The sequence below is a fragment of the Chiloscyllium punctatum genome, chromosome 29 (assembly GCF_047496795.1).
Source record: "Chiloscyllium punctatum isolate Juve2018m chromosome 29, sChiPun1.3, whole genome shotgun sequence".
In the NCBI taxonomy this organism is placed as follows: Eukaryota; Metazoa; Chordata; class Chondrichthyes; order Orectolobiformes; family Hemiscylliidae; genus Chiloscyllium; species Chiloscyllium punctatum.
Genome location: NC_092767.1, coordinates 54018456 through 54041030, shown reverse-complemented (window position 1 = coordinate 54041030; position 22575 = coordinate 54018456). Strand labels below are relative to the sequence as shown.

The 22575-nt window shown below is 43.8% G+C and overlaps 1 long non-coding RNA gene across 1 annotated transcript in view; it reads right to left on the bottom strand.

Moving 5' to 3' along the window:
* The window catches only part of LOC140454343 (uncharacterized), a 50314-nt gene extending 30836 nt beyond the window's left edge, over positions 1–19478 (bottom strand). The window contains exon 1 of the long non-coding RNA XR_011952681.1: positions 19394–19478. This is a non-coding gene — a long non-coding RNA (uncharacterized lncRNA). The remainder of the gene's footprint in view (positions 1–19393) is intronic.
* Between the last annotated feature and the right edge of the window lie 3097 nt (positions 19479–22575).

Here is a 22575-nt window from a genome sequence, read left to right as displayed (position 1 = left end):
GGAAGGAAGATGGACAGGTGAAGAGGGGAAGCCGACTTGGAGGGTTGGATCTGGGATGAGGTGGGGGGAGAAGAGAGATTTGGAAACTAGTGATGTCAATGTTGATGCCATGTGGTTGAGGGTCCCAAGGCAGAAGATGAGGTGTTCTTCCTCCAGTCATCAGATAACTTGGATTTGGTGGTGCAGGAAGTGTCATTGTGGAGTGGGAGGGGGAGTTGAAGCGGTTGGCCACAGGTCGATGGGGTTACTTGTGCCCAGTCTCACAGGGACACATCCACCAATAATACTCAACACTGCACGAGTGGACACTGCATTACTGGAACACTGCACGAGTGGGCACTGTACAGCTGGACACTGCAAGACCAGTGTTGTGACCATCACTATTTTTTTATTTTTCTCATTTTGGTTTGGAACTGAGTCCAAATTGAGAATTGAACTTTGAACAGTGGCTAGTTCTTCTTTTAAAAAAAAACTGGACAGACAAAAGACTGATGTTTGCTGTGAGGATCTGGCCAGGAAAGATAATGCAGGTGAATTACTGCTCTCTGAACACAGCAGACGCTTCAGCACCGAGATGTAGTTCTGCTCAGGGACTGACAGCTGGATGGATATTGAATGGGTCAGTCAGTAAGAGGAATGCTGCCAGGCAGGTAACCACAGAGAATGGTGAGAAAGAAAGCAAAAACCATGAGTGACCTCGCTCTGACTGGATTTTGGGCTTCGAGGAAGTGCTTCTTTGGAAGTTGCTGGACTGGTCTGGTGTTCTTTTTGGTTTGACTTTGTCTAGTTATTTCCCCAGTTGTTAACTTGTTAAAAGATCTGAGATGAGAATGTGAGTCTTCGGGAATGAGTATTAGTCTCCACAGTTCTGCAGAATTTGTTCGCATTGACTGGTGACTTTAAATTCAAACATGGTGTACAGTTCTTGTGCCTGTAATACAACCCAGCATAAAGGATTTCATGATGGCCTACTATTTATCATTGAAACTGTTATCAACTGGTAATTTAAAATTTTAAACAAGTTTATCTCTTAATTGTCTGCTGGTGTGCGAATTGGGGGGGGAGGGCAGTGCATGGGTTTATGATCATCTGTGTTCTGCATAGTGACATAAACAGAAATTAACAATCTATTAAGTTATAAACTTGACATCCAAGATCTGTTATTTGTAAATTCTGGTAAGGAACGATTGAACGATTTTGTGGGTCATTGAATGGTTGAATGTCACTGTGTTGCAAATCCAGTGATCGGGAGGTTGGTTTTGGTTCAGCTTCATTTTCCAGTATCATTCCGGACACCATACCTCCAGGCACAATAACTCTGGACACTGTCAGTCTGGTTACAACACTGTCACTCTGGACACTATCACTAGATACTTTGAGATCAGACTGTGACATTGGACAGTGTAATGCTGGACATTGCGATGTCAGATGTTTTAACTATAGACACTAACACTGGAAATAGTGACACTGGATATCATTTGGATGCAGATAAAAAAGGAAAACAGTCAAAAAGAAAACAAATGAGATAGAATCTACTTGTAGAAATGGGAACAAAATGGGACTGAGTGAGAATGATTATGGCTGTTTAATGAACAGAAATCAGAACACTGCAATGATGTCCACATCTAATTGAGGGTCTCGGGGTGGATTGGAAAAGAATACCAGATATGGAGGAGTGCGTTTCAGACTGGAATCTAATCGAGGGGTTCAGGGTGGTTTCTGTACAAATGACGGAAGCTGACCTATGTGTGTGAATGTGCATGTTAGTCTAACATCCAGGGATTGTTTAATGGAGCTTGCTTCATACTTCAAGGACTCGGACATCTCCATTTTATCCATCTCCCACCAAAATTGACAGGGCAATGACAGCAGAAGCTATACAAAGAGAAATGTTGCCTCTGTAATGCCACATGTAATGCCAACTGTATACATCCAGGGCAGGAACAATCCTGGGATTGATAAGAGTAAATCTCCCTCCACTCCATCCTCATCAAACACTCCCAGGACAGGGACAGAATGGTGTTAGGTACAGAGGAAGAACTCACCATGACATTGTTCCCATCATTGTTCCTTTGGCTATGGGTTTGAAATGCCATCCGCACACTGTCAATGACTATAGATCTGTCTCTGAATTTTGTTTCATCATTTAGGATGTATTCAGCCAGGTGAGCCCTCACAGCTCTCTCTCCCTCATAGGCATAGACAGTGTGTCTGTCTCTCCTCTTCTGTCTCCCTATTTCTCTCCCTGTGTGTGTCTCTCTCTCTTTGCCTCTCACTTCTCTGCCTCCCTCCCTCATCTCTGCTTTCTGTGGTTTTTCTGTGGGTTCGTGACACCATTGCGATGTTAAGAGAGACTGTACTATGAATGTCACAGTGTTTGCTGTGCCCTGGAGGGTGGAGGACTAGCTGGTGGGCAGTAAACAAGGTCATTTCCAACTTGGTGAGCGAGTACCACCCAGCCTCAAATTTACCTGGACCATCTCAGAATCCTTCCTCCCCTTCCTAGACCTCTCCATTTCTATCACGGGCGTCCGACTCAACACAGACATTTACTACAAACCGACCGACTCCCACAGCTACCTAGACTACACCTCCTCCCACCCTGCCCCCTGTAAAAATGCCATCCCATATTCGACAATCCTTCGCCTCCGCCTCATCTGCTCCCAGGAGGACCAATTCCACTACCGAACAGCCCAAATGGCCACCTTCTTCAAAGACTGCAATTTCCCCTCCGACGTGGTCGACGATGCTCTACACCACATCTCCTCCACTTCCTGCACCTCCACCCTTGAACCCTGTCCCTCCAATCGCCACCAAGACAGAACGCCACTGGTCCTCACCTTCCACCCCACCAACCTTCGGATACATCGTCATTTCTGCCACTTCCAAACAGACCCCATCACCAGGGATATATTTCCCTCCCACCCCTTTCAGCGTTCTGGAGAGACCACTCCCTCCGCAACTCCCTTGTCAGGTCCACCCCCCCCCACCAACCCAACCTCCACTCCCGGCACCTTCCCCTGCAACCGCAAGAAGTGCAAAACTTGCGCCCATATCTGCCCCCTCACTTCCCTCCAAGACCTCAATGGATCCTTCCATATCCATTGCAAATTCACCTGCACCTCCACACACATCATTTACTGTATCCGCTGCACCCAATGTGGTCGCCTCTACGTTGGGGAGATAGGCCACCTACTTGCGGAATGTTTCAGAGAACACCTCTGGGACACCCGCACCGACCAACCCAACCACCCCGTGACTGAACACTTTAACTCCCCCTCCCACTCCGCGAAGGACATGCAGGTCCTTGGCCTCCTCCAACGCCAGACCTTGGCCACACGACGCCTGGAGGAAGAGCGCCTCATCTTCCGCCTAGGAACCCTCCAACCACATGGGATGAATGTAGATTTATCCAGCTTCCTCATTTCCCTCCCCGCACCTTATCTCAGTCCCAACCCCCGGATTCAGCATCGCCCTCTTGACCTGCAATCTTCTTCCCGACCTCTCCGCCCCCACCCCCTCTCCGGCCTATCACCCTCACCCTCACCTCCTTCCACCTATCGTATTCCCAGCGCCCTTCCACCAAATTCCCCCCCACCTTTTATCTCAGCCCGCTTGGCACACTAGCCTCATTCCTGAAAAAGGGCTTATGCACAAAACGTCGATTCTTCTGCTCCTCAGATGCTGCCTGGCCTGCTGCGCTTTTCCAACACCACACTTTTCAACTCTGGTCTCCAGCATCTGCAGTCCTCACTTTCTCCGAGTTAGTACCCAGTGGGGCTGCCTGATGGGTCACTGCTAAAGACACAGACACTTTCAATTGATAGCAATGAGTAGCTGAAGGGAACAATGTTTCCAGGTTCACTGAAAAGACCTACAGTGGGTGGGAGAGAAAGCTGTGGGGATGACCAAAGATATGGGCAACTTCATTGAGTGAGGAAGGAATTAGCAGATGGAATATAATGTGCAGCAGATATTTCCAAGCTAACTTAGTGACTGATTAAAATTCCCATTCCTTGCCCAGTCCATCCTTCTACACCCAAAGGTGATTTGTCCCTGTGGGACAGCAGTGTAGGTCAAACTGCGGGATATGAAGATGGGAACTGTGAAGTGTTCCCAGTCTGAGCCACAACATGAGGAGCACAAGGATTGAGATGATTATTCTGTCGTGGAAGGTGAATGAGTTTTGGAAACAGGGTCCCTGTGATTGACAACACTATAAACTTGGCAGCATCCAGAACCAAAGTAAGGCATCAGAGGAATCACAGATGGAAGTGGGAAGGGACTGGGCAAGGGTAGAAAAAAATCAAGTCAATGTTTTGGGGACATGAGTTTGAATCCTACCGTGGCAGATGGAGGGAATTGAATTCAATTTCAGGGGAAAAGGAAGGAGTCTTCCCCATTTAAACATTGTTGTGAAAACCCATCTGATACACTAATGTGCTTTAGGTAAGGAAATTTGCCATTTGACCTGGTCTGGCTTACATGAGACACCAGAACCACAGCAATGTGCTTGACCTTTAACTACCCTTTAGGCAATTGGAGATGGAAAATAATGCCGGCCCAACCAATGATGTTCCCATTTGTGAACAAATTTAAATAAAGTTCTCCAGCTCTGGTACCCTCCTGGTAATCTTCCTGTGCCAACTCTCCAAAATTGATGAAGTCTTTGGCAATGTAGTTCAGTTCAGTTCCTAGTTCAACGTTTAGCTCAATTAACAGGGTTTGTGTCGCTCTAACTTTAATGTTTGCTTTAATGATTAATTGCATTAGGTACTTAGCTGTGATCGTCACTCAACTTGTCGAAGATCATAGAATCCCTACACTGCAGAAAGAGACCATTTGGCCCATTGAGTTTGCATCGACCCTCCACAACCCAGGCCCTGGTCATGACACGGGCTGCTTCAGGCACAGCCCACTCCATTTTCAGCTTGTCTTTCTCCCTGCCTCACAATTATTCATCCCTTTGTCTGCCAGACTGCTCTTCTCTCTCCCACGTCTGGGCTCCATCTTTTGGAGGAGTGGACACAAGTAAGTTGTTCTCTCTTACTGGTTCCCTTCATGCGAGTTTCAGGTCTAATCTGGTTGACAATGTCCTCACAAAGTGATGAATTTGGTCCCTAGTGCTGCTACTGCGAATCTGAAGCTACCCAGTCAGAATCTGTTCTCCATCCTTGCCATTTGAAGCACGTCTTTGAGGTGGTGTTTAAAGGGCAATCAACATTTAGGAGTGAAGTGATGTAATAATCAGCAAAAACAACCTAGACCATGTCTGTCTTGCTACCAGTTGTTAGGAAGAAGTACTTTACTGTGTTGCCAATTTCAATGTCGAAGCTGAAACCGAATAGTATTCCTGTTTTCATTCCTCACTCATGTCTGAAACATACATCTTTAACCCTACATTATATATCAGTCAGAACTATTTAATGTCTTCTGAAAACACTTCTGGGCCAGACCAGATAAGATTCCCAGATTCCCTTTGGTGAAGGACATGAGTGAAGCAGATGTGTATTTACAGCAATTGGTGTTAGATTCTGCAATGGGACTATGAAACTAACTTTCAATTCCAGATGGATTAATTATTTGAGATTAAATTCTGCCAATTGCTGATATTTATATCCTGGGTCACTGCAGCACAAGTCCAATGAGGTTCCCCCAGTCCAACTACATCACAATTTACATTATTCCCCAAATATCAACACCTTAGTTTCCTACAGCACTGTCTGTGTGTGCAGCAGCTCATTTGATTCTCTCTCCCCCACCACTTACACCCATCTATTACTGTGTAGATGCTACAGTTTGATTTCAAAATGTGTGCATTTCAGTTGGAAAAATACAAATGATTCTGTAATTTTAACTTTATTAATTGGTTGGTTATTAATCATTTATTTCATTCTTAGATTATGGATTAATCAGTTCATTTCAGATGGAAAGAGGTAGCTCTGATCACTGAGATAATGCAGGGCTGGTGTATTTGTGTGATCAAAGGATCAAGAAGTGCCAACTATTTGGACTCGATATTACAGTGTGGTGTATTTCTCTCACCTCTATAAAGGATAAAGCAAAACACATGAGACATTACATTGACTCAAGAAAAGCAACTCCTGGAATTTTGAAATAAAATGGGAGCGATGTTGAGTCTTCCTTGTTTCAACAAGACTCAGTGGAAAATTTCAGTAGCAGCTGGTGAGCGTTGGGGTGTGGGTGATAGTCACTGACAAGCAGAGGGAGATGGAGCTGTGATTGTGAAGGTTTTATAGAATCCTAGAGGTCTACAGCATGGAAACAGGCTTTTCAGCCCAATTTGACGATGCCACTCAGTTTTCACTGTTAAATAGTCCCATTTGGCTGTGTTTGACCCATATACCCTACCCCCACCCCCCACCCCCAACCCCTCCGCCCCAGTTGTCCCTCACCCCCAGAGAATATGGATAAAGGGGACTCAGTAATAGCAACGCCACTGAATTTCATGATAAAATGGTGAAACATAACAATAAGTCTCTATACAGAAAGTAATCCTTCATGTCGAGGAAACAGCAGTAATGAGGTGAGGTGATGTAATGCACGTGTGCAGGACAAACAAGACAAGGAAATACACGATGAACAATAGGACCCTGGGAAGCATTGACAATTAGAGAGATTTGGGGGGAATGTACACCAGTCTCTGAAGGTAGATAAAGAATGGAGATAATATACTTGCTTTTATTAGCCTGACATCTTGTTTCTGTCCTTGGGATTTTCACTTGCGATCTCTTCCTCACTTGAACTCTCTTTCACTCATTCCCTCCCTCTGACTGTCACTATCTCATTCTCTGTCAGTTGGTTCTTCTCTTTTTCTCTCAATGCATTTTCTCTCCCTCTTTCTCCCTGGGCCCTCTGCTCTGTCCCAGTGGCAGGGAAGGGGGATTGGGAAGATTTGGACTTAGTGCCACAAGTTGCTGTACAGTTAATGCAGTAGGATACACATTTCCCCTGTCTCTCCCTGGTTTTACCCAAACCGGGACAAGGGGTGGAGGGATGAGTGGAAGGGGCATAAAGTACCTTTCTCATTGAGTGTGTGATCGGTTGGCTGCAGACTGGAATCTTGCTGTGCACTACAGCAGTCAGTCAAAAGACCAGTTAGTCTCTGAACATACTCACCATGTCCTTCAGCCCAGGGGTTGTGAGTCTGTGAGGGGAGGCGGAGTAGCCATGCCCCTGAGTTCTTTAGCGGAGGAATGGGAAGCAAGGCGGTGGTGAGAGAGAGCCAGGGAGAGGGGGAGTGTTTGATGGGTTTTGAGGGGGAAGGGGCTGTTTTAGGAGAGAGATAGATGGAGGGGTGAGAGGCAGAGTATGAGACAGGGTGGAAGAGCGGTCTCCCCACGTAGGGGAGTAACAGTGCCATTCGGGACAAGGCCTGAGTAGCTGGACAGCACCAGGATCACTTAATGGAGGGTGTGGGAGGAGGATTGGGGGTTGTTGGTGGTTGTGTTGGTAGGGAGGCATAATGGGCTGAAAGGATTATCTGTGTGATGTGAAGCTTCCATAATTCTGGAACTGGGATCTTGCTGTGCACGAAAGCAGTCAGCTATAGGCCAGTTAGTCCAGACAAACTCATTAATCTCTGCGCCAGGGAGTGGGGCTCAGCATGATATGGGGGACAGCAAAATATTTGTGAGGGTACACATTTGGTTAGGAATATATTTGTGAGGGCAAAATAATTGGGGAAGGGCAAACATTTGGGAGGGGAGTAAAATGGGAACAGAATAGGGGGATGCAATATTGTGTGGGCACTTTCAGATCAAAGAGAAAAAGACAGGGTGAAAGAGAAAATGAGAGAAAGAGACAGAGGGAGTGGTGTGAATCACCATCACTGCTTGGACAGACATCCCAAGTGACAATCGGTGCAATGATGTCCCACACCATGAAGCAAACAGCATCTTGTAAATCACAGTTGACAGATGATTCATATTCTTTTAGCAGTGTGCTGCTGATGGACTATGAATCAACTGGTGATCCATTTACAGTTTCCAACCCATGAGTCTCTCAATGTTGAATTTCAGTTCAACTGGAGGGCACAACAGACAGAAAGCACTGCAGATGCTGGAGATTAAAATGAAAGAGTGTGGTGCTGGAAAAGCACAGCAGGTCAGACAGCATCCGAGGAGCAGGAGAATCGACATTTTGAGCATAAGCTCTTCATCAGGATTACACAATAGCAGCACCGACTTTCACTCTGTCAGGCCAAATGTTCTTGATACTAATTGGAGCCTTGGAGCAGCACAAAAATATCAAATATCCTAAATCACATGTCAGTCACCACAAACCAACTTGGCTTTCATCTGTGAAAAATCATTTTGGGCAAACCAATTTCCACAGTGGTGAGGCCTCTGGACCAGGTCCAATAACAGAGATTTCACAAAGTTGACGGAGTACTGCATCAAGGTGTAACACTATGGCCTCACAATGAATTGGTCTAAAAATATATCCGGGCATTTATCTCTAAAATGTCAGTACCAACAATTTAATAATAACAATAATAAATACTTACGCAAATTAATAGCCTAAAATGAAATAACAATCCCAAGCAAATGTACATGGGGAGTATCTTCACATAGACCATTATCGTTTGGGGAACATCAAAGGATAACAGCAACAAAGGGCAAGATGGGAAACGTTATGTTTGACAAAGTTGTTTGATCCTCTTTGGGACAGCTGCTACCACAACACTCCAGATCTCAGTGTTTGTCCTGTTAAACTGTGCACCACAGCACTATGCCTCTTTCTACAAATAGCATAACTCACATGTCTTTTGACAAACAAATAATTCAACAATACACATCATAAATGGAACCCTGTGCTTAACACCGCTCCTAGTGAGCTGTCCTCACAAATATTATGTCCGCACACATCCATTGATTGATGAAAACATGCAGATAGTCAATGCCATCCGTGCTCGCCATCAGTTATCACTCCATGATGACTTGCTCAACTCACCTTTTGCTAATATTGTAGCTTGCCTCCCATTTGGAGCAAGCTGCCTGAGCAAGATCCACTAACAACATCTCTTTCCATCAAGGAATGGGAAACACCAGGTGTCACTGAGAAGTGGGTCATGACAAAACCCATCTGAGAAATAGCAGGCTTTAAACTACGACAGGAAAGACTGTCTTGCTGAACACTTTCTGAACCAGATCGGGTCAGTGCTCAGCCAAATTCCATCAATGTATCCTCAGTTTTTACACATTCTGTACAGCATAGAGAAACCCACAATGATGTGATATCATTGAGATTTTTGTTGGATTAATCTGATCCTATTAGGTCTCAAATGCTAATTCCAACTTGTATTCAAACAATAAGACTTGCAGATTTCACGCACTATCAGTCCCATCAATATTGAAATATCTTTCAATATTCTTTTCAGCGATGACCTTCATTTTGCTGAGGCTAGTCAGGCAATCAATACCTCATGTTGTAGAACACCCTGAAAGCTGTTTTACTAAGTACTGTTATCCCACTGCTTTTCTTGTTAATTCAGTTTTGCACTCGGAGAAAGTGAGGACTGCAGATGCTGGAGATCAGATCTTAAAAACGTGTTGCTGGAAAAGTGCAGCAGGTCAGGCAGCATCAAAGGAGAAGGAGAATCGACATTTCGGGCATAAGTCCTTCTTCAGGAATGAGGAGGGTGTGCCAAGCAGGACTGAGAAAAGGGAGAGGGGAAATGAGGAAGCTGGAGAAACCCTCCAACCACCAGGGATGAATGCAGATTTCTCCAGCTTCCTCAATTCCCCTCCCCCCACCTTTTCTCAGTCCCAACCCTCAGACTCAGCACCGCCTTCTTGACCTGCAATCTTCTTCCCGACCTCTCCGCCCCCAACCCCTCTCCAGCCTATCACCCTCACACTAACCTCCTTCCACCTATCGCATTCCCAAACGCTCCCTCCCCCAAGTCCCTCCTCCCTACCTTTTATCTTAGCCTCCTTGGCACACCCTCCTCATTCCTGAAGAAGGGCTTATGCCCGAAACGTCGAATCTTCTTCTCCTTTGATGCTGCCTGACCTGCTGCGCTTTTCCAGCAACACATTTTTAAATATAGTTTTGCAACCCATTTAGGAAATTCTATCTGTGAATGAGCACTCTGGTACAGAACCAAAAGCTGATGTGGACCACAATAACTGCTAGAACTCACACTAGGAAATACTTTCTTAAAACAAATACAAAGAAAAACAGGAACAAATTCAGATCCTTATCCTCAGAATTCTCAAATGACAGAATCACATCGAACAGAAGAGGCCCTTTGGACCATCATGTTTATCCCACCAAAATGACACTAAATCTACAACAGTCCCACTTTCCAGCACTTGGCCCATAGCCTTGAATGTTATGACATTTCAAGTGCTCTTCCAAGTACTTTTCTAAGGTTTACGATTTCAATTTCAGGTCCCTTACCAACCTCTAGGGGGGAAGAATTTTGCTCATGTGCCCTTTAAACCTCCTGCCTTTCAGCTTAAAATTACACCACCCTGTTATAGGCCCTTTGACTAAGGGGAACAACTGCTTTCTATTCACCCTGTCTATGGACTTCATAGATACTCCGATCTCTGTTCTTAGAGAAGCAACCCGAGCTTATCCAGCCTCCCTCTTCACAGCTAAATTGCTACAGCCTAAGCAACATTCTGCTGAACCTCCTTTGCACTCCCTCCAATGCAAACACATCCTTCCCATGCTGCGGTGACCAGAACTACACACAATGGTCCAACTATGGCCTAAACAAAGTCCAACAGCACTTTCCTGCTCTTATAACCTACGTCTTGACTAGTAAAGGCACATATCCTGTACACCTTCTTAACTATCCTATTAGTCAGTCTTGCCACCTTCAGAGACGTGTTAACAAGCACCTTAAGATCTTTTGGTTGCTTTATGCAGCCTGGGTGTCTTCCCATTCACTGAGTACTGCCTTGCTTTGCAACTTCTGGCAAAATGTATCACGTCAGGGTTTATCAGGATTAAAATTTATCTGTCGTTGATCTGCCTGTTTGACTAATCTACCTATTTTTGTTTGTAGCCTAAGAATATTTTCCTCACTGCCAACCACCCAGTCAATATTTGTGTCATCACAAACTTACTTAGTATCCCCAACCACCCCCATCCCCTAACAACACACACATTCACCCACATACATGAACACACACATGCAGACATACACACACTCACTCACATACACCCCCCCCCCGACACACACACACACACACACCCTTTATCATCATTTACGAATATCACAAACAATAAAAGTTCCAAAATTGATCCCACTGGATACCAGTCTCCAATTACACTAACAGCCTTCTTTCAGCTTTGCCTCTGCTTCCTCTGACTGAGTCAATTTCTAATTTATTCTGAATTCCATGTGTTTTTACTTTAGTTGTTAATCTCCTAAATGTGGCTTTGGAACAGTTCAGTGACTTAGTGCTTAGTACTGCTGCCTCACAGCACCAGGGCCCTGGGTTCAATTCCAGACTTGGGTGACTGTCTGTGTGGAGTTTACACATTCTCCCTGTGTCTGTGCGGGTTTTCTCTGGGTGCTTGTTTTACTCCCACAGTCCGAAGGTGTGCAGGTTAGGTGAATTGTCCATGCTAAATTGCCCATAGAGATAGGTGCATTAGGTAGGGGAATGGGTCCGGATGGGTTAACCTTTGGAGGGTGAGTGTGGACTTGTTGGCCTGCATGGCCTGTTTCTATACTGTAGGGAATTGAATATAATCTTGTCAAAGGCTTTGCTAAAATCCATATAAACTACAACAATTGCCCTTCTCTCATTCAAAGACCTGGTCACTTCCTCGAAAAATTTCACCACACTTGTGATACATTTTGTCCCTCTGACAAAACCACGCTAACAAAAAAGAACAAAGAAAATTACAACTCAGGAACAGGCCTTTCAGCCCTCCATGCCTCTGCTGATCCGGATCCTCAATTAAAACCCTTTGCCTATTTTCCAATGATCTGTATCCCTCTGTCCCCTGGCCATTCATGTAGCTGTCTAGATACACCTTAAGCAACGCTATCATATCCATCTCTACCTCCTCCCTGTGTAAAGAACTTTCCACGCATATTTCCCTTAACCCTTTCCCATCTCATCTTGAACTTGTGACACCTAGTAATTAAGTCCCCCACCCTGGTAAAAAAAAGCTTCTTGCTATCCACCCTGTCTATACCTCTCATGGTTTTGTTGACATCAGTCAGGATCCCCCGCTCAAACTCCATCTTTTTAATGAAAATAATCTTATTCTACTCAACCTCTCTTAATAGCTAGCACCCTCCATACCAGGCAACATCCTGGTGAATCTCCTCTGCACCCTCTCCAAAGCATCCACATCCTTCTGATAATGTAGCAACCAAAACTGTCTGCTGTATTCCAAATGTGGCCAAACCGAAGTCCTATACAACTGTAACATGACCTGACAAATCTTGTACTCAATACCCCGTCCGACGTAGGAAAGCATGTTATATGCCTTCTTGACCACTCTATTGACCTGCATTGCCACCTTCAGGGAATTATGAGCCTGAACACGCAGATCTCTCCGTATGTCAATTTCCCCAGGGCTTAAGTGCAAAGATGTACAAATTGGGTGAATTGACCTTGCTAAATTATCCATCGTGTTCGGGATATGTAAGCAAGGTGCATTAGATCGGGGAAGCCTAGACTAATTGGTGTAGGGGACTGGGTTGGTGTGGACTTGTTGGGCCAAATGGCCTGTTACAACACTGTTGGGATTCTAATTTACTGTATAGTTTGCTTGAGAACTGGGTCTTCCAAAATGCATCACCTCGCATTTGCCTAGACTGAACTCCATCTGCCATTTCTCTGCCCAACTCTCCAATCTATCCATATTCTGCTGCATTCTCGGACAGTCCCCTTCACTAACTGATACTCCACCACTGGTCACAGTTCTTCATTTTGAGAAACTCCCTTCCACTATTACTCACAGTCTCCTGTTGTCCAGCCAATTCTCTAGTCATCTAGCTAGTACAGCCTGGATCCCATGCAACTTCACTTTCTCCATCAGCCTGCCTTGGGGAACCTTATCAAACGCCTTATTGAAGTCCACGTAAATGACATCTTCAGCCCTTCTCTCATCAATCAACTTTGTCACTTCCTCAAATAATTCTATTAAGTTGGTATTATCTCAGAGAATAGACAAGGGAGATCTAGTGGACGTGGGTATTTGGATTTTCAGAAATCTTTTGACAAAGTCCCACATGAAAAGTTAGTTTGCAACATCAAAGCAAATGGGATCAGGATAATATACTGACTTCAATTGAGAATTCATAGCAAACAGAACCTGTAGTGTTTGGAGTGGAAGGTAATGACACTGGGTATTATAAGGATCAATGCTTGGGTTCCAGTTATTCGCAATAGCCTTCATGAGTTTTTTTTTCATTCATGCGATGTATATACTGGGTTCTCTAGACTACTCTCAGATATGTTGTTTATGTATTAATTGGATAATTAATATGACAGGATACTTCATCATTTCTTTGACTTGCAGTCTGAACTTGAACTGAGTGCTTATGCAGCAATTTAAATTCACCAGTGAAACGCCAATCGTTGCAAATATAAATTCTGAAATGTTGTAATATCTCAGGTATGTTCCCTGAATGTTATAATAAAAGAATTCTAAAATTCTTGCACCGACCACAGAATGATGAAAATGTCGGATAACGACAAAAGTAAAATCACAGACTTTCTTCTGCTTTCCATCTCTGGGTCACTGGGATTCTCTCCTTTGCTCTGGCCCTTCAGTCTCTGATGGGCCCGACTTGTCACAGGAATATGTCTCACTGTCAGTACTGAGTGACAGAATTAAAGTGTATGGAACCAAGGGCATTAAAACCCAATCAAAACAGTCAAATCCCACTCAACCGGCACAGAAAAATAATTCTGCTTTGGATAACAGAAACAATTGGCAATTACCTCTGTCGATTCATATCTATAGTAGAAGGGGGTGTTTTTAAAAATAGACCAGAATGCATGTTATTCAGAGGACAACAGCTGCATTTTTCTTGGTGCATTACTGTGTATCCACGTTCTGGAGACAGATGACAATTAAATCGATCAAAGGAGGAGGTAACTGTGAGATCCAGGAAAGACAGGGGAAATTAATACATTTAATCTGCCACAGAATAACCTCTGTGATTATAATAAATAGATCTGCTGTCACCACAGCCATGAGTTAACGGCTGGTGCAGGTTGAGAGGCTGCACTTTCCTTCGGCCAGCCTCATAATTCCGAGTAAACAGGTCCTTCCCCTGTTTAAGATACCCCTTAAAATTCATGTCCTTGAATAAGTTATTGTCATCTTACGTAATATAGACAATAGGTGCAGGAGTACGCCATTCTGCCCTTCGAGCAAGCGCCACCATTCATTATGATCATGGCTGATTATCCTCAATCAGAATCCTGTTCCTGCCTTATCCCCAAAACCCTTGATTCCACTAACCTTAAGAGCTCTATCCAACTCTTTCTTGAATGTATCCAGAGAATTGGCCTCCACAGCCTTCTGGGGCAGAGCATTCCACACACCCACCACTCTCTGGGTGAAGACGTTTCTCCTCAACTCTTGTCTAAATGGACTACCCCTTATTGTTAAACTGTGTCCTCTGGTTTGGGACTCACCCATCAGCGGAAACATGCTTCCTGCCTCCAGAGTGTCCAATCCTTTAATAATCTTATGCGGCTCAATCAGATCCCCTCTCAGCCTTCTAAACTCAAGGGTATACAAGCCCAGTCGCTCCAATCTTTCAAGTAAGATAGTCCCGCCATTCCGGGAATTGACCTTGTGAATCCAAGCTGCACCCCCTCAATAGCCAGAATGTCCTTCCTCAAATTTGGAGACCAAAACTGCACACAATATTCCATTTGCGGTCTCACCAGGGCCCTGCACAGCTGCAGAAGAACCTCTTTGCTTCTATACTCAATTCCTCTTGTTATGAAGGCCAGCAAGCTATTAGCTTTCTTCACTGCCTGCTGTACCTGCATGCTTGATGGGTCAAAATTAACTTCATTTAATTTGTCATGATAAAAGTGGGTGACATCGGCATCAGGCCAGAATGAACTGAATGGAAACAGACCAAGTAAAGTATTGCTGAAAATACATTTGCAATCAAAAGACACAGATTTTAAAAAAGTATGTGATTTAATCTTTATAATGGAGCATGTTGTCCTCTAAATTCTCAAAGTCAGATTACATTACAGTGTGGAAACAGGCCCTTCGGCCCAACAAGTCCACACCGACCCGCCGAAGCGCAACCCACCCAATACCCCTGCATTTACCCCTTACCTGACACTACGGGCAATTTAGCATGGCCAATTCACCTGACCTGCACATCTTTGGACTGTGGGAGGAAACCAGAGCATCCGGTGGAAACCCACGCAGGCACAGGGAGAACGTGCAAACTCCACACAGACAGTCGCCTGAGGCGGGAATGGAACCCGGGTCTCCGGTGCTGTGAGGCAGCAGTGCTAACCACTGTGCCACGGCGCCACCCAATTCTCACCTGTTTACCTGTATTCAAAATCTTCCATGTTCATCATTAATTTATGTGCTTTCTTGGACAGGTGTGAATCACGTTTTGTAAAATCTCTATGAAAGTGTTAGCTGTTCTGTTGTGATGTAAATGTTACCAGCTGGTGTGATTGTGAAAGAAATGACTGATTTCATAGAATTAAGTGAAATGAAATGCAGGTAAGAATGCCAGAATCAACAGTAAGTTTGACAATTGGGAACAATCCTGTGTCACTGCACTGTCCAAACTTCTCGATTCCTCTCTAAGTCCTTCTGATTATCCAACTCCGTCTCCTAAACCTATACCCTCTAGGTTTGCACTCCTCGCCCCTGGGAAAAAGACCTTGGTGATTCACCCAATCCAGGCCCCTCATGATTTTATTAACCTCTATAAGGTCACCCCTCAGCCTCCAATACTCCAGGAAAAATAGCCTCATCCTATTCAACTTCCCCCGACAGCTCAAGCCTTCCAGCCCTGGCAACATCCTCGTAAATCTTTCCTGAAACTTTTCAAGTTTAACAACATCTTTCCTACAACAGGGAGACCAGAATTGCGCACAGCATTCCAAAAGGTCTAACCAATGTCCTGTATAGCCGCAACATGACTTTCTAACTCTCATAGTCAACATGCTGAACAATAAAGGCAAGCACACCAAAAGCCTACTTCACTACCCTGTCTACCTGCGACTTCACTTTCAAGGAACAATGAACCTGCACCCCAAGGTCTCTTTATTTGACAACACTTCCCATTAAGTATATTGGTCCTTTCCTGATTTGCCATACCAAAATGCAACACACACACTTATCTGAATTAAACTCCTTCTGCCACTCCTTGGCACATTGGCTCATATGATGTACTTTGACATAGCCATCTGTACTGTCTACTACACCAACAATTTTGGTGTGATTTGATTTTGATTATTATTTTATTGTCATGTGCACTTTACATAAAAAATACAATAAAATACAGTGAAAACATTTCATTTGTCACCATGACACAGCACTATTTTGAGTAATTTAAGAATAAGAAAAAATGGAAAGATATGGCTGAAGATGAGCCAGCTAAGCACGGTAATCAATGCCTATGCAATCATCATTTTTCCACCACCACTTCACCATCATCTGCAGTGGACCCAACCAACATTGAAGTTGCTGATCCTTCGACATGTACTGCTCGACCATTCCAAACCAATGGCTGCGCCAAACCTACCAACGTCAGAGCTGTATAACTCACCGGTAGACCCACCTCGTCGATGTTGCCATCGTGCCTTTCCACCACTGCACTGGTGCTAGTGCTGGACGCAACCAACAATAAAGTCGCCAAACCTCAGGCACGATCTTTTGCCTCTGGGTTGATCTCGCTGATGTCGTCTCCAATATGACAGATTCTGATTTTAGGTCCTGTGCATGCTCTGGAAAAGTAAGTAGCGGCACACTTGAGGTGTGTCCTGGGCCCACTCTTCCCTGTGTTGGACGCTTGCTGCCATGATACTGTCCAAGCTCAGGACAAGTTCAAGAAGAGAAATATAAAACAGAGAAGCAAAAGAAAGAAAGAGAAAAGCGGTCGGAGCAAATGAGTTCTGGCACAAGAGCCGTTCTGCCATATGGTGCTGCCATCTTAGGACAAAGCAAACTTGTTGCAATCTTACTAACCATACCTCCTATATTTACATCCAAATCATTTATGTAAAATGATAAAAAGTAGTGGACCCAGCACCAAATTCTGTGGAGCACCACTGGTCAGAGGCCTCCAGTCTGATAAACAACCCTCCACCACCATCCTCTGTCTCCTATTCCAAAGCCAATTTTGTAACGAATTGGCAAACCCACCCTGAATCCCGTGTGATCTAACTTTACTAACCAGTCAACCATGCAGAACCTTGTTAAAGGCTGCACTAAAATCCAAGTCAACAACTTCTGCTCTGCCCTCAATCTTACTGATTACTTCCTCAAAAAAACTCAAGCAAGTTTGTGAGGTAGGATTTTCCTTGCAAAAAATGCATGCTATCTCTACTCAATCCTTGCCTCTCTAAAAGCATATATAGCCTATCTTTCAGAATCATCGCCAACAACTTTCCCACCACTAAAGTTAGACCCACAGGTCTATAGTTCCCAAGCTTCTCCTTACATCCTTTCTTAAACAATAGCACAACATAAGCCAAACTCCAGTCCTTTCGTTCTTCACCCATGTTCATGGATATACAAATATTTCTACAAGGTGCCCCGTAATTTCCTACCCAACTTCCCACAACATCCTGGGACACATATAATCAGGCACTGGAGGGTTACCTATCTTTACGTTTTCTAAGACCTCCAGTTCTTCCTCTTAAACTGTTTTTTAAAATATCAATATTTATTTCCCGGAGTTCTCGAGCCCCCATTTCTTTTTCAACAGTAAAAATTGATGTGAAATATTCAGTTACCATCTCTCCCACCTCCTGAGGTTCAACACAAAGACAACATTGTTGATCTTTAAAGGGTCCTCCTCTCTCTCTCTCTCTCTCTCTCTTTCATTGCTCTCCTGCTCTTGAAGTGTTTATAGAATCTTTTTTGGGTTATCTTAAATCTTACTTGCCAGGCTATCTAATTTTCCATTTTTGCCTTTCTGATTTCCTTTTTAAGCATGTTCATACCCTCTTTCTACCCTTCAACCAACAGGACCATATGCTTCTGAACTCTCATTATCACACTTTTAAAGACTCCCACTTATCAGTCATACTTTTACCTGTAAATGGTTTGCTCTAATCAACTTTTGAAAGTTATTGCATCATTCCCTTAAATTTTGCCTTATTCCAATTAAGAGCTTTAACTTTTTTGGAAGATTTATCCTTTTCCATAGCTATTTTAAAACTAACAGCATGACAATCACTAGTTCCAGTCACTTGCTCTGCCTTATTTTGCAAAAGATATTCAAGTTTTGCTCGTTCTCTTCAGGAACATTTATATATTGACAAAGAAAATTTTCTTGAACACATTTAACAAATTCTTCACCAACCAAAACTTTAACACTACGACAGTCCCTCAGAAATATCTATTCTAATTGCAGTAGTAATGTATTCCTTAATTAAATATGCCATTCCCTCTCCTCTCTTACTATCCCTCCTATAACACCTAAAGCCTGAAATGTTGAGCTGCCTCTCTTTTCAATTCCTCAGCCAAGCTCCTGTAGTAGCTTTGACATCCCAAACCCACATTCCCATACATGCGCTGAGCTCATCAGCCTTACCTGAGAGTTAAATCATTCTCTGACCGCTCATGTCTGTCTTTTCGAATTAACTTGCTCTTTTCTGATTCAGAACCATCCTCATATTTCTGTCTATTCACTGTTACTTAGAAGCTCCCAACTCACCACTCTAAAAATGTTGACAGGATCCGAAACTAGAACTAGCAAATCTCCCCAGTCGGATATTGGTCCCTTTCCAGTTCAGGTTAAACCCATCCTTTTTGAACAGATCTTTTATGTCCCAGAAGAGATCCCGATGATCCAAGAAACTGAATCCCTGCACATTGCACCACCTTTTCAGCCACTGATTTATCAATCCTATCCTTCCCTCAAGCGAAACCCCAAAAACGCAGAAATGCTGTGCCGTCCACATTTCGGAAATAAGCCCTTCATCAGGAATGTGACTTGTTTTCAATAGATTCCAGTATCTGCAGTAATCTGCTCCTACATTTTCCCCAGTATCAGCTTTTATTTCTCCCTGCCTCACAATTATCCATCCCCTTTATCTGCGTCTCTTCTCTCTCTTTCTAGGCTCCATCTCCACCTATTACAGGAGGGAGAGCCAATAACTGCACTTTTTTCCGAGCTACTTTCAGTACTGATGAAGGGTCACTGAATCTGAAACGTTACCTTTGTTTTAACTCCACAGAAGCTGCCAAACCTGCCGAGTTTCTCCAGCGATTTCTCTTTTCATCCACATTCACTTCCAGATGACGTTCCTAACACGGGACCGCACTTCTATTGGCTATAAGCACGAGATTGACAGATGTTCTGATCAATCAGAGCTGGATGAGAGTAAAGGCCCGCCCTGAGGGCTCACGCGGGGTCTCGAGGCGCTGCCGTTTAACCGACTCTGCGCGAGCTCGCGGACTGGGGCCTCGCGCTGGAGAGAAATAAGAGTTTATTTTTAAGTCTTTCCAGTGAAGGTGAGAAAACATCTATGATACTAATCAGTAAACTGTTAATGTGCGGATACACTGAGGAGGAAAGTTTTTCTATCCAATTACCTGTCCAAATGATGTTGGCACTCGGGGTTAACAGGAAACCAGATCAGGATGAGATCCATCCAAGGATCCTGATTGAAGTGAGAGGGGCACTGGACACAACATTACAGTCTCCTCTGGACTGAGAGGAGGTGTCAGGAGACTGGAGGGTTATCAACATTATGACCTTGTTCTGTGAAGATTTGTAAGTTAATCCTGGAATTAACAGCCTTGTCAGTTTAACACTGCTGTTGGGAGAGCTTCTGGAAACAACTATTGTGACAAAACTGATAATCACATGTGTGGGATATAGGTAAAGTAGTGTTACTTCTGCAAGCATAATTGCTTATACAATGTGAATGAACTAACCTACACCAGTGTATAATGGTTTCAGCAAAGAGCTGAGTGAGCTAAAATGTGCATACAAGAATGGAACATGCATGCAAACACTGGAAGAGGTTACAGACAAGTAGATAAGTTGAAAAAGAACATCAAGATATTCTAAGCTTAGCAAATTTCCCTCATGCCAGCACTGAGGCGAGCCAAGTCACTTATAGGGGGGAGGGTCCCCCGGCTTGGAGTAGGGGGAGAAGTAAACAAGGGCAGAACGCAGCTGGGCAGGGGCAGAACACAGTAAGGAATATTGATAGGTTTGAAGGCCAATGAGGTAAACGGGGAAGGACCGAGAATTAAACTGTATAAATTGTGGAGTAATTTCTGGATCGGGGTGGCTATCTGCTAGTCACCCCTTCTTGCAAGAATGTGTCAATAAAATTCACTGCTTCAGAATTTGACTCCGACTGAAATTTATTATATTGTGAGCTCTGTTTCTCACACATCAAAAAAGGAGAGTTGGTTAAAAAATGTCAAGGGGAAATTGTGTAGAACTATCTTGCTGAAGTTTTCTGATGACTTAACAGAAAGAATCGATGAGGGCAATGTTACTGATGTGATTAACATGGATTTCCAGAAGATAGCATACAAGAAATTGTGCGGAAGATTATAAGTCCTGGTACAATAGGCACGGGCAACATGGATACAACATTAACTGAGTGATAGGAAAGAGAGAGGGAATGGTCAGTGGATATTTTTCTGGCTGGAGGAAGATTTGGAGTGGAGTTCCCAATGGGTCAATATTGGGACCGGCATGTTCCAGTAAGGAGAAAGGATAAGGATAGCAAGGTAAGGGAACCTTGGATAAAGAGGAAGGTTGTGAATTTACTCAAAAAGAAAAAAAGCAAATGGAGGGTTTAGGAAGCTAAAATTGGACAAGGACTGTAAAGAATATAAAGAAAGCAAGAAAGAATTCAAGCAGGGAATTAGTAGACCAAGACATTTGTATCTTCACTAGCCACTGGAGAGGTACTGGAGGACTGGCAAGAACCTAATGTTGTTCCTCTGTTCAAGACTGCAATTAGGGATAATCCAGGAAGTAATAAACTGGTGAGTCTTTCATCAGTTGTTGGGAAGCTATTGACAGAATTCTCCAGGATCGGATTTAAGCACATTTGGAAAAGCACTGCCTAATTAGGGGCAGTGAGCATGGCTTTGTGTAGGGCAGGTCATGTCGTACTAACTTGGTTGAATTGTTTGAGGAGGTGATCGATGAGGGTAGAGCAGGTGGATATTGTCTCCATGGATTTTAATAAGGTTTTTGACAAGGTCCCTCATGGTCGGCTCATCCAGAAGAGTATAATGCATGGGATCCACAGTAACGTGGCCACATGGATTCAGAATTGGTTTGCCCATAGAAGGCAGAGAGTAGTTGTGGAAGGGTGTTTTTCTGGCTGGAGAATGGTGACTACTGGTGTTCCGCAGGGAATCACACTGGGACCTCTGCTTTTGTAACAGATATAAATGACTTGGATGAAGTTGTAGATGGGTGGGTTAGTGAGTTTGTAGATGATGCAAAGATCAGTAGAGTTGTGGATATTGTAGAAGGTTGTGAGAGGATGCAGCGGCATATAGATCAGTTGCAGATATGGGCGGAGAAATGGCAGATGGCGTTTAATCTGTCTAAGTGTGAGGTGCTACTCTTTAGGACATCAAATGTTAAGGAAAAGTATACAGTTAAGGGCAGAACCCTGAACATATCAATGTACAGCGGGAGATTAGGGTTCAAGTTTGTAGCTCCCTGAAAGTGGCCATGCATGTAGATAGCGTGTTAAGAAGGTGTGTGTCGTACTTCCAGTATTGGTCAGGACATTGAGTCCAAGAGTCAGGAAGTCATGTTGCAGTTTTATATTATGTTGGTTAAGCATACTTAGAATGTTGCATTCGGTTTGAAGTTAAAAATCACACAACACCAGGTTATAGTCCAACAGGTTTACTTAGAAGCACTAGCCTTCGCAGTGCTTTCGATGGTCATAGAATATAAGATCGTAAGACACAGAATTTATAGCAAAAGTTTACAGTGCAATGTAACTGAAATGATATATTAAAAAAGACCTGTGTCTTATAATCTTATACTCCACAACCACCTGATGAAGGAGCAGCACTCCAAAAGCTAGTGCTTCCAAATAAACCTGGTGTTGTCTGATTTTTAACTTTCTCTTCCATCATTGTATAATTTGCTCTAGAAATAGACTTGCCTTACCTATGAGATAGTATGCTTTCTCGCATGACTCATGAACTGCCTTATCTGGAGACTGTCGCTAATCAGCATTTGAATACAGAGTATTGACACAAATCCTGAGAACAATGCACCATTAATACCCACTCTTGGCAAGGTCTCAACTCTGCTGCATGCAAGTGTAAATCAGCTATCTAGTGGCTAATTGTGGTACTGAGTCTAGTTAAGCAAATTGTCATTGGGCCATTTATAAATCC